Source organism: Fukomys damarensis, unplaced genomic scaffold (genome assembly GCF_012274545.1).
Source record: "Fukomys damarensis isolate Sample0158 unplaced genomic scaffold, DMR_v1.0_HiC HiC_scaffold_18, whole genome shotgun sequence".
Taxonomy (NCBI): Eukaryota; Metazoa; Chordata; class Mammalia; order Rodentia; family Bathyergidae; genus Fukomys; species Fukomys damarensis.
Window position 1 is genome coordinate 21,521,857 of NW_022900930.1, and position 11,303 is coordinate 21,533,159.

Sequence of the window (11,303 nt, forward strand, 5' to 3'; positions counted from 1 at the left end):
CTTCACTCCCCCAGTGTGCTGTCTGTTGATGGAAAATTTTGCGGCAGGTGTCCGAAGTATGTGTAATTCTTTAACTGAGGTGATCCCTCAATTTTCTCCCTCCGCTCTTCACCTACAAGTAACCTGCTAAAGATCCTCAATTTTAAGTTTTTCGCGCTAATAACTTCTTTCTTCCCACTCTGAGGCCCTAAGGTAAAGAATCACACAAATACGGAGGAGTAAAGGAAGCCTTCGATTTTGTAGTTAAGGAGAGGCCCAAAGAAGTCAGGTTGGTGCCAAGGGTGTACACAGCTGCCATAGTCAGATTGGCTCCAGTTCTGTTTCTCTTGCCAACTACTCAGTACAAAAGCTGTTACCCACGCAAACGAGAGTGGTCCAAGTACTGTTTGGAGTACATATTTGCCTCGTCTATCATGGTCCTAGCTGGTAGTATACAGATGATGCTTGCTGAGAAGATAGGTGCCAATGTGCTACAAAAATATTAGCAATTACAGTAACGTTAACACCAATAAGGCAGTATATGTATTTTAATGTATACTGTAATAGAAATAAAGGAATTCTGTAGAGATTAATAATTATTTATTTAAAAAGCGTGAGTGGTGTACGGTGGCACATGCCTAAAATCCCAGCACTCTGGGAGGCTGAGATAGAAGGATCTCTAATTCAAGCCCAGCCAAGGTAACAACTTTGTGAGACCATGTCTCAAAATAAAAAATAAAAATGTCTGGGGATGTGGCTCACTGAAAAGGCTCTGGGTTCAATCCCCAGAACTGACGGGGGGAAAAAATTAAGGGCAAATCAAGGATAGAAAGAGGGCTGGGCGCACACCTGTAATCCCAGCACTTGGGAGGCTGAGGCAGGAGGATTCGCTGTGAGTTCGAGACCAGCCTGGGCTACACAGTGAGTTCCAGGTCAGTCTCAACTACAGAGTGAGACCTTGTCTCAGAAAAACAAGAAAAGAAAGAGGAAGGGAAGAGGAGGTATTATAGGAAAAGAAAGCACAAGAAAGATAAGGATATGGGGAATCTCAAAACAACGGCCTAGGAGCTATCTCCATGTCACTATAATAAATTTCAGTATTTTAAAACTTGTATTGTTTTCCAGTAAATTTGTTTATATTTTGCTTTCTAGGGAGCATATAAGAAAAGCATTACTGTGAGGACGCTGTGTTTTTCCATAAGGAATCATTCACGTGTAAGTATTATTACTATGTCATTTCAACAAAGGGAAATGTAAACGTTCACACAAAGTAAACTAAAATACTTAATGGGTGTTTATTCTTTTAAAACAAAGTCTTACCTAAAGGATTATTATTCAAAAGAAGAGACACTGGTTTCCACAATTATATACAGTCCTACTACATATTCACTCCATGCTTTAATAATAAACTTTCCTGGGCCAGGGATGTAGCTCAGTGACGCTGTGCCTGCCTGGCAAGTGCAAAGTCCTGAGTTAGATTCTTGGTACCAAAAAATAAAAATAAAATAAAATAAAATAAATTTTCCCGAAATGGTACATGGCTTTCAAATGGAAGATGAAGAGGTCTAGAACTGATCCCTAACATTTAGTTATAAAACAATGATATACAAATGAACTGTTTTATCTGTGGAAAAACTAATGTAGTCACGTGTTTGATTTTTATAAATTTTTTTTTGTTTTAAATGTGATTGGAATTCATGGGGCAATTCATTCTGTCATACCTTGTCAGTTAAAAATGAGATGAGTGCCTCGTGCCATATATGACATTGCCATACTGAGACAATGACATCAAAAGAACTAACTACTATCTTGGTCTTCTCTCCTTTAAAAAAAATAGTATAAGTGATTTTGAAAAAGCCCTTTTTCTTGTAAAATAGTTAATGTTAATTCCATTAGGGGTCCTCAAAGTGTACTCCACAAATCCAAATTATTTCAAAGCATAATAGCTTGTTATTACCAGTAATAATATCAATTTTTTTATTACCTACATGCCAGGGTCTGTATCAGTGGTGGCAAACCTAAGGCACACATGCCATAGTGTGCTGTTTGTACCACTAAAAGCTAGAAAACGTTCACCATTACTGGTCTATACACTGCAGATTTTATGCACTTTTCAATTTAAACCCATAGCTCACAGTAATAGTAGCTGGATGCTTACTGTGTATCAGATACTGTTCTAAGCTCTCCACAGACTTGTTCACAACAGCCCTTAGGGATGCTGTTATCTCCATCAACGCATGAGCACACTGAGGAACAGGAAGAAAACTTAACATGTTCATCATCTCAAAGCTAATGAATATGAGAGCTAGGATTAGGTTATCACTCCATATGGGCTGTCTTCAGACCTTGTATATTTAACCACACCATACCATAGTTTTTTTAGGAAAACTAAAAAAATGTAATTTGGTTATCTTGTGTTTTAGAGGAGATAAAATAGGGTTTAATCCATGAGCCTAAGACCCGTGTTCCATGCTTAAAACTGTTTAGCTTTACAGTTCTGTCACAATAGCAGCACCTTAGCTAGCTGCCTGACAAATATCAAGTGTTTATAACTTGAATTAGTGAAGGGAAAAACTGCCCTGACATTTACCAGTGTCCAAGTCTATAACTCAGTACCGTGATCTTTCCAGTACATCAGTACCTTGTTCCCAGGAGTAATGCAGAACTGGAGAAAAGTACAGGAAACTACCTCAAAGCAACATGTTATAATGCGGCCTAGTCAGCAATGACACTTCATACATTTACTTAACAAGTAGTAATTGGTCCTCTACTGTGTGCATCACTTGAGGACCCTGAGAAGACAGCAAGCTAAGAGGATAAAAGGGAATCGCTGGACCAGGAGCTACTGAGGGAGAAAAGGTCCTAAATGAGTTTTTTAAATTAGCATATAGGCGTTCCTTCCCAGTAATCAGTGCTGAATCCCAACAAGCAAATTAAATTAGGGATCCTGACATTCCTTATTGCCAGTGTATTCTGACATGCTGTAATTGGATGCTCTGTAAGGCTACCTTCATTATTATTTTGTCTAAAATGGAAATGGCATTTGCCTAAACTCCTAATTATAAAATTAAGATAAAAAGTGAAAAAATTGATAATTTTAAAATACCAGACATGTAAGCAGGTACATAACACTTGGTCTTTGTCTAAGTGTGTGGTGCATCTTCCTAAGCCCCTTGTCCCACCTTAGACGTAGTCACAGCGCTGAAAACCAATGTTCGCCTTCAACCACTTTGGGGAAATTTGTGACTAAGACACTGACATGAGTCAAAGGATCTAGATAGCATCCTAGTATCTTCTACTAATTTACTGGAAGACCAGAACAAGAATTAAGTTCAGCATTTTTTTTAACTTGCCTTACAGAACTGTTTAAGAAAGCAATTAACCCTTCTTTATTTTTTTTTCTTTTTATTGAGTTTATTGGTACAATCTAGGTATACAATACAATTACATTCATCACTGGGATTCTGTACCTTTACATAATAGGTCTTGATTCTCATTTTTTCCCCTTGTCCCTGCTCTCCCTTCACCCCCTCCTCCCCTCCCCATTTACAAACACTTTATTTCCATTTTTTCAGTTTCTCATATTTTTTCCTCTCCCTTATTACCTTTCCCCCACCCTTCTCACTTTCCTTACACCTTTAGCCCTTTACTTCCTATTTCACATTATTAATTATCTCATTAGGATCCTGTGTACTATTATAGTTTTTCACACCAAAGAAACTATTCGGTATTTCAGTTAAAGAAATCTCTGTATGAACATTAAAAATAGGGAATACTAAAATAAAACTAAAAAGGAAAGTAAAAGAGAAAAGGCAATGATGTTACATTAAAATAATCCTTAATTCTGGAGATGAAAATGGTCCCTGAACCTATTTAAATTGCTTCTCACTCTTATAGTCTTATTTTATTCTTTTTTTCATTATTTAGAGAATACTTTATTAGTTTCTGTAATCAAACCCACGTAGATATGACCTTACATATTTAGCATGATGTGTTACCCCTGTACACATGGAAAAAAATAAAAAATAAAAATAAAAATAAATTAACATTTAAGACTGATAGGAATACATGAAGTAGCAGGAGAAAATACAAAAGACTTTAAAAAGCTGTTTGCAGAATTAATGACAGAAAACTTCCCAAACAGAGGGGAAGAATTTGACATTCAGATAACTGAGGCATATAGGACCCCAACTAGCTACAATCAAAAAAAATCTACACCTAGACATATAATAATCAAGATCCCAGAAACCCAACAGAAGAACAAAATACTACAAGCAGTAAGAGAAAAGAAACAAATCACATACAAAGGAAAGCCCATCAGAATCACAGCAGACTTTTCAACACAAACCCTTGGGGCAAGGAGAGCCTGGAATGAGATATTTCAAGTACTAAAAGAGAACAACCTCTAACCTAGACTGATGTATCCAGCAAAACTCTCTTTCAAAATGGATGGAGAAATAAGACACTTCCACGACAAAGAACACCTGAGAAACTACATGACTACCAAACCAGCACCATAAGGAATTCTAAACAAGATCCTAGAAAAAGACAATGAAGGCAACAACACCATGAGGCCCAACAGAGCAAATCAAATAGGCAAGGCAAGAAATTAAAAGGAGAAGGTGAAAAAGTAAAAAGAGTCAACAAAAGGCCAATAACATGTCAATAATAAGTAGTATATATCAGTTATAACGAGCAATGTCAATGGCCTCAACTCACCAATCAAGAGAAATAGACAGGCAAAATGGAATAAGAAGCAAAATCCAATAATATGTTGTATACAAGAAACACACCTAGTGCAAAAAAGAAGCCCATAGACTGAATGAAAGTGAAAAGAGAAAACAATTCTCCATGTGACAGGAGCCCAGAAAAAAACAGGGGTAGCAATCTTATTTGCAGACAAAGTAAATTTCAAACCAAAACTGATTCTAGTATTATTGATGTAGGACGGTACTGTATCATACCTCTATGAATGTAAAATATCTAGTACCTGCTTTATGATACATAGTAGGGACTGTGCTTTATCAGAACTACATTTAATGATATTACTCTAGAATGTTCTCTTTCCAGATGAGGATTAAGAGGCTAATAGAAAAGATGGTGCCAGGTACCACAACAGCAACAGAACTTTGCTGTTTTCTGGATATTATTCTTTTCTTTGTTTTTGTTTTTTTTTAATGGAATGTGCTGAATGTCTATAATTTTGTTCAGATGACTGCAGAACCTGGAAAAGCTGTTGCTGCTATCGATGCATAACATACTATTATTAGTCTTTTTATATAAAAAAATATATATATACACACACATATATATATAAATTGAATTTTGGGGAACTTTAACGGTGCTGCCAACTTTGGAAAAAGTCATCCCAATTTACTGTGTTGACTTGGCATTGTACAGAAATGGACAACCATATTGGTCTAGAAATTAACCCTTCTTTATATGACAGGAAGTAAACAAAAATGAGCAATTTAGGCAAGAAAGCTGTTCATGGGTCCCGTAACCAAAAACAAACAAAACCTACACAGTGGGGAGAAGTTCCATACAAGACAGCATTCTGCTTTGATGTGAAAACAAAGCTAAGGTGAAACAAAAACAGCAGAGACTAAATAATTTACAAAAATAGCTACACTGGTATTTTTCATCAAGTATATGCTTATTTGAAAATCTTTGCACCTGAAGTAAATATTTGGCAACCACAGTGATTAGAGTTAAAGGAATTTCAACAAAATAAGAAGTCATCAAAAATGGATTTGTCTGAAAGAGCAGTTACCTATATTATATAGATTGAACTTCATGGCTCATCACAACCATTTCCAAAATTTAATTCATATTATCCTTCTATAAATTAAGAGAATTTCTGTGTTCCATAGCACGATGACCAAAAAGGAAGAAAAAAACAAAAATAAACCAGCATGCCTATATTTAGGATATTGTATTGTATAGCAGTTAAAAACACTTAAAACAGATTAAAGAGTTTAACTTATTTGATAGGCATATGAGCATTTCAAAGCATAATGAAATCCAATTATGTGGTGCATAATGCAGATAAGAGCGGACTCAAACTTTACACCGACCATGGTCCTTTAGGACCATTCCATACAAACACTGGGAGTGCACACTATTTCTGTGAAAACTTTTTGAAACTGAGAATTCTAAAACAATACATTTTTCAAGTAGGCACCAAGTTACCCTAAAAATTTTTCACAGTGGTTGTTTTGATATTTCTCTCATCAGATATTCTACTTATGTCAATAATACATGTGATTTGCCAGGAAAAGAAATCCATCCAAACCGAAACACCATTCCAGATCCCATACACTTAAATATATCACTCTCATTGGAAGTGCTATCAGCATAGTCTTTGCAACTAGCCCAAAGCATATATTTAAGAAGTTTTTATAAATTGTTTGTGATGTTCATTATGTTTAATTCTTATGCCAAACTGTTTTCTGGTGAAGACAGCATTGTGCTTTATGCAAGAATGGAAACCTCAAAATAATCACCATAAAGCTTCTAAGACCTATGGGAGAATAAATTAGGATGGTTCACAGCTATTAAGATGAAGTCCACAACGTTGAAATTATAAATGTTTAGAGCGGCCCAGACTAGAAAACAAGCCCAAACCACCATTAGAAGAATGAAATATGATATGGTCCAAAATGTATCCTTAAAGTTTTGTCTCAACCCTTAGTCTAAATAGTGAGAATTGATCTTCAGTTCAGTCCAGCCAGCAGAAATTGACTGTGCAATTTTCTGGCGTATTTATTGTATAGACTATGTACATTCTAGAAGATTCTTTTAGTGCTACACTGTTGTATTTTTTGTCCCAGCAATTTGAGGGTGTGCAAATTCCACAAAGTCATCAATAAGAACAGGCCATATTCCTTCATCATAATTAGATGTCATAGGCAATTATTGTACTGAAGTCTAAAAGATTCCTAGTATCTTTTGGTATTGGTCGTTTAAGATGTTCCAACAAAAATTTATTCCATAAGTCTAAGAATTTAAATCTTCCATTAAGCACTAAGTTCCAGTAGGCAATGACCATTTTCAGATCTAATCCTATTTGTCCTGGATTCTTTGCAAAATTAAAAGTAAGCTGGTAAAAATCTTTAAATTGTCCTGGTTCTTTCAATTCTTGTTCCATCTTGGGTATTTGAGCCTTTAGCTTTTCTATGCTGTCAAATCCTAATTCTGCCATGCCATCCATGAACTCCTGCTTGGAGAACTCACACTGTGTTGCTGCTCTGAACTCCCATGCAATGATCAAGACGCTAATGCTGGCTGGATCAAGTGCCAGCTCATCACAGAATTGCTGTATACCATCTATCCCAATTTTATTTTCATCTTGAGGATCTTTGTATCTATTGTATAGTTGTTCTAACTTCTTCCTGTCCAATGACCCTTTCATATTCTCTCCTACATACAGTTCAGGACTTTGGAAAAAAAATTATATGTTGCAACATCTAACTTCCAGTTATTCTGAGAAAACTTACTGCAGTTTTTCACTAGATTGTGTAACGATCATAAACCGTCGAACTTTATCCTTCTGTAACGATTTCACTTTGTTCATGTTGGTGTCCTCCAGCCCATGTATTAATCTTTAAGGAGAAACAATTACAAAGAAAACTATTGAAAACTAAGGTGGTATCAAGATAAAGAATCAACAAAGTTAGATCACAAGGATAATTTCAATTTCTCTAAGTGTTGACCTGAAATTCAGGGAAATACTGTTTTAATAATCTACTGTTGCACCCTCCTCCCATAATAGCTATCTTACTCATGATTTTATGAGTCAACAACGTGGCCTGGGGGCAGCTAGGCAGTTTTGCTCTTCTTGTTCAGAGTCACTAATGAAGTTGTGGACCACTGGCACATGGGTTAGGTGCTGCTTGATCTATTGAACCTCTAATAAAATTGCTTTTCTTTGCTCCCTGCATTCTTATCCTCTAAGGGTTTAGCATGGCCTCTTCAGAGGACACTTGTAGAGATGCAAACATACAAGTTCCTGAAAGTTGTTCCTTGTATTACATTTGCTAATGTCCCCTGGATAAATCATATCCAGGGTTTCTCGTTCTATTAGTTTAATGACTTACCACAATTTGACAGACTGTATCAGTCAGTTTCTGGTAGAACATCTGGCCCTCACCCAAATCACATTTAGTGATTCATCACTGCAAATAAGTTAAAGTTCACATTTCTTGTCTCTGGTACTAGTAATCTTCATAATCTGATCACAGATTATGAAAGTTCCAGATTATGAAGGAAACAGAAAAGAGTTTGAGTAAAGATAGGGGCAAGGGTGATAACAGAAAACTATTTTTCCCAATTGAGAATTTGGTGATAAAGATCCTATTCACATAGTTTAGCTTTTTTTTAACATAGTATTTTCAAGAAATAAAACAACTAAAAAAATTACAAACTCACTTAGATTCTGATATCTAATATTAGCAATTGGCAAATTATGAAGCAAATAAATTGTGACTACTTAATAGACAATATCTCTAAAATACATATTGGCTAATAAACTTTTGAACTGATCTACCTATTTCACTATATTTGTCATGAGAAAAGAACTCATTGATTACTATGGCCTGAACATTTATGGCTGTCCACAATTTTATGTCAAAACCTATGTAATTACCAATGTGTTATGAGATGAGGTTGTTTGGAAGTGAATAGGTCATGAGAGCCCAGCATACATGAATGGGATCATTGCCCATATAAGAAACCTGAGGGAGATACTTTGCCCCTTTGGACCATGTAAGGACACATATGAATAAAGAAACCATCTCTGAATCAGGAAACAGTCCCTCACCAAACACCTTCTATGCTAACACCTTGATCTTGGGTTTCACAGCTTCCAGAACTATACACATAAATATCTATTGCTCAAGTCACTAAGTCAGGACAGGGATGTAGCTCAGTGGTGCCGCTGTCTGCCTTGCAAGCGCAACATCCCAAGTTTGATCCCTAGTAGCAAAAAATAGTCACTAAGTCTTTAGAATTCTGAGATAGCAGTTTGAAAGACAAAGACACTAGAGATGACAAATGCATAGCACCGAAAAAGAGTCAAAATCATTTTAAGATCTAAAACCTTAAAAATGTTTTAATTTTCAATTGTAAAATATATACAATATAACATTTACTATTTGAACCACCTTTACATTTATAGTTCAGGAGCATAAGGTACATTCATTTTGTTATAGAACTATCACCACTACCCAGAAATTTTTCCATCAATCTGTACCTAAACTCTGCACCCATCAAACAACTCCACATTCTCTTCTCTCCTCAAAACCTGGGAACCATCGTTCTGCTTTATTTCTATGAATCTATTCTAGGCAATCTCATGCACAGGGACTCATACAATATTAGTGCTTTTGTGTTTAGCTTCTTTTACTTCCTCTGTCATTAGGTTTATTCCATATTATAGCATATATCAAAATTTCATTCTTTTTATGCTTCAATAATATTCCATTGTGTGTATTATTTTATCCATCTGTTGATGGACATTTGGGTTGTTTCTACCTTTTGGCAATTGTGAATAGTGCTATTATGAGGGAAGTTGTATAGATATATTTGAGATGCTGTTTTCAATTATTTTGAGTATATATATCCTACAGCAGAACTTCTGGATCACATTTGTGTATCTTTTGTTTTGTTTTCTGTTTTTTGTGGTATGGGGAATTGAACTCAGGACCCTGCACTTGCAAGGCAGGCACGGTACCACTCAGTTAAATCCCCAGCCCACATTTGTCTATCTTCTTTGGAGGAATATATCTACTCAGGTTCTTTGAATAGCAAACTTTTGACCACAGGGTAAAAACGTATCCCTGGATGCCTATAATCCCAGCACTTGGGAGGCTGAGGCAGGAGGATCGCTGTGAGTTCAAGACCATTTCCTCCGGTTTCAGCCTTCCAAGGCTGCTTGCATTCCTTGTATCATCATCTCTTCCTCAAATCTTCTTCAATGAACTTCTTAGGGAAGTTCCCTCTTAGGGACTCTTGTGGTTGTATTGTGGCCACTGTAAATCCAGGTTTAATCTTCCCATTTAGATCCTAATCACATCTGAAAAATTCTCCTTTGCCAAAGAAGGCAACATAACAGTATTCACGTGTTCCTGGATTAGGAGGTGGGCACTTTTGGCATAACATTATTCCACCAACCCTACAGTGTGCCTCAGAGTCCAATGTAAAATTAAGGCCTTCAATTTATTCAGCAGAGATCATTTTTCTTTTATTTTAACTACATCTCCTATACCAGTAGAAAGAAGACTTTCTAAAAATAGAAGGAAAAAATTGAAACAAAGTTTTAGTACATAGGGAGGAGAGGGGGCTGGAGGAGGGAATGGAATAAAATAAAATTTATTAAAAATAAAAATAAAATAGCAAAGACCTTGGAAATTTCTGAAGCTTTAGGCAAGAGCACATACATGTTAAGTCTCTTTGCCCAAACTTCAGTAACCCTTCCTTAAAGGTTCATAAACATGGATTGCTTTTCCTTTGCAATTTAATCAGAGTGAATTCTGGGACCTACATGCTCATTGAAAACCCCTGAGAAGATTCAGCACCCTGTCAATTATTTCTGTCAATCTTACCTACAGACCAGTGAGAAACACCCAGGCCAGGCTGCACTTCCGTTAAAAGTGGAAAACCCGATTTTTATGTGTACCGTGCTATTACTTTCCTGTCATTCTGGCACTTTTCTGTCCATACCACCTTTCTGCTTCCACGGACCTGCTCCGGTTATGTCTTCCCATCATCTTCAATAAATGAAGCTGCTTTTTCTTTTAAAAAAAGAAAGAGGACTTCCTAATGTGTTAGCAGCTCTTGGGGCACAGAAGGCTACGAACACGGCACAGTCTCAAATGAACTTTGATGATATAAAAGCCACATAAAAGCCCTTTGTTTTCATTATTGCGGTTGTGGTAACAAATCAAAGATAACCTTCTCTATCAAATTATCTAATATCTAATATCTAAAACTCAAACTACTCATCCTACTGCACGATAAGTAGGAAGAGGCAGAAATACATCAGCCATGCCCTGGGCAACAGATGCCCTGAAGTCTTCCTTTCTCACGCGTCTAACGCTGCTCTACAGTGCAAAGCTGGAGCCCACTGCCGCTCAGTACCTCGCCCCCTGAAGCCTAGGACTGGAGATCATCACACACTTCCGGCTCGGGCGTCCCCGCCTTCCCTATCCACTAGCTCCGCCCCCGGAAGTTCCCCGCTCGGCTCTCGGGATTCGCGCGCGCCTGAGACGCGGGGAACCGCGAGGGGGGTTGCGGGAGCGCGCTTACGCGTTCGTGCGTGCGTG

At 36.9% G+C, this 11,303-nt stretch overlaps 1 pseudogene; it reads right to left on the minus strand.

Moving 5' to 3' along the window:
• Nucleotides 1–5,742: 5,742 nt before the first annotated feature.
• Nucleotides 5,743–11,297, minus strand: LOC104859229 (annotated as a pseudogene).
• Between the last annotated feature and the right edge of the window lie 6 nt (nucleotides 11,298–11,303).